Source organism: Pteropus alecto, unplaced genomic scaffold, assembly GCF_000325575.1.
Source record: "Pteropus alecto unplaced genomic scaffold, ASM32557v1 scaffold39, whole genome shotgun sequence".
NCBI lineage: Eukaryota > Metazoa > Chordata > Mammalia > Chiroptera > Pteropodidae > Pteropus > Pteropus alecto.
In genome coordinates this window covers 14,039,011-14,041,018 of record NW_006443568.1, presented here as the reverse complement: position 1 = coordinate 14,041,018, position 2,008 = coordinate 14,039,011, and the positions used below count along the sequence as shown (strand labels likewise).

The following is a 2,008-nucleotide window of genomic DNA, read 5'->3' as shown; positions in this document are numbered from 1 at the left end:
TGCAACAAAACTGGTAGTAGGCCACACCATAGGTAGAAAAACTGATCTGGTTAGACTCGAAAGCATTGCTTCCATTATTGCTCCAGTCACCACAGTTGACGTCACCTGCCAGGGAACACTCCACTCTCTGTTCAACAGCTCGTCCCTTCTTGACTGTGGCAGACGAGACCTGTGTTATTAAAAGGGCAATGCATCAGGTGGAAGTTAGCATCCTGAATTGCAAACCTGACCCTTTACTTGTTTCCTCCCTTGGTTATGCAGGCAGGATGGATTTCTCTGGGCCTCGCACCCTCTCTGTTCCTTCCCATTCTCAGCCCTGAAAGGAGGTGAGAAGGCAGATCTTTCAATATAATAATGCTACAAAGATCTATAAGAACCTATTTATATCGGTAAGACAGAAATAAGTGCCTTTAGCCACAATCTCAAGGAGTTATGGCTAGATGCAGCCAGAGGCCCTGGGGGGAGGGCAGAGAGGTAGAAAATGAAAGAGGGAGGCAAAGTGGGAGAGAAAGTACCCATGTGGAGAGCACAGGAATAGTAAAGGTGTTTTACCCCATCCTCTTGACTTTGAGGATGTTTGTGATTGGCTGGCTATAATTAGATGGAAGACTTCCTGTGAGGGAAGCCCGTCTAGGAGTTGCTCCATGTATGTGCTTTTATGTTGGGCTTCCTCGTAGAGTGTCATTAAAAGGAAGAACACTGGTTCTTGTCCTTCCAGGGGTTGCTGGTGATAAGGTCTTACTTAAATGGTCTCACTATCTTCAATTACTGGTGACCTCTCTGCCACATTCCTTCTCCCCTTTGATCCCCAAGCCCTGTCCGGTCTTTCTCTGCACGGCCTTTTTCTCATCTCATTTCTATTTTCACTGTTCTATTCAATAATTCTCCATTGAACTATAGGAAAAACTTCTCACCTAGACTTCCTGCCTTTATCACCTTCTGTCTGCACCTACTGTTCATTTCGTACCAGGGTGATCTTTGTGAAAATCAGATCTGCTCTGCTCTGTCATTCGGAAGTCTTCGCTCGTTCCCAATTGCCTACAAAATGAAGTCTGAGATCCCAAATCCTCAGGCAAGCATTCAACTTATCTCCCCCTATTATAATTTATACATCCTAGACACTAAGACAAGCGTAGCGAAGTATGGAATATTGGGTAAGTCTACGGCCATGCCACCCTGAACCTCTGGTTGGGTAAGTCTACGGCCATGCCACCCTGAACCTCTCTGGTCTTGTCTGATCTCAGAAGCTAAGCAGGGTTGTGCCTGGTTAGTACATGGATGGGAGACCACTTAGGAAGACCAGGTGCTGTAGGCATTTAAAAAAAAAAATGAAGGAATGTTAGATAAGGAGAGAGGCTGGGGGTAAGATGGAGAAATAGAACCATTTTGCAGGAAACTGGTGAGAAGGAGGAGAAATCATTTGGTATTTTTACTATTTACTGGGTCTTCCTAAATGTCTAACCTGAGAGGAATGGTGAAGTGATTTCTGGAAACTCTGCTTATGATATGCTATATATTTACAGCTTAAAATTACATTTACGGTTCAAAAATAGGATAATATGGGTACGAAAGAAACCATGGTACATTCATGTGATACCTTATCATGAAGCCATCTCAAAACCAGATTTTGAAGAATATTTAGTGGGATTATAAAGTTAAAAAGTAGAATAAATTTATTATTACAATGGTTCCCATGAAGAGAAAACAGATTAGAATGTATTACAAAAACACATTAAGATGTGATAGGATTATGAGAGACTTCATTCATTTTTCACACTTTTTTGTATCGTTCTACAATAATCATGTATTGTTTTTATTTTATGATTAGAAAAAAAGAATAACGTTTATAGGTTTGTAATAATATGAGGAAATGCAATTTGTAATAATGTTAAATTAAAAAGCAAAAGACAAATTCATATATAAAGATCTCAACTATATTAAAAAATATTTTGAAAAGGCGGGAAGGAAATATACCTAAATGTTAGTGGTTGTCTCGGGGTATTTTCTT

The 2,008-nt window shown here is 40.3% G+C and overlaps 1 pseudogene; it reads left to right on the top strand.

The window, feature by feature from the left end:
* Positions 1-1,196: 1,196 nt before the first annotated feature.
* On the top strand, positions 1,197-1,315 carry LOC112473001 (annotated as a pseudogene).
* Positions 1,316-2,008: the final 693 nt, after the last annotated feature.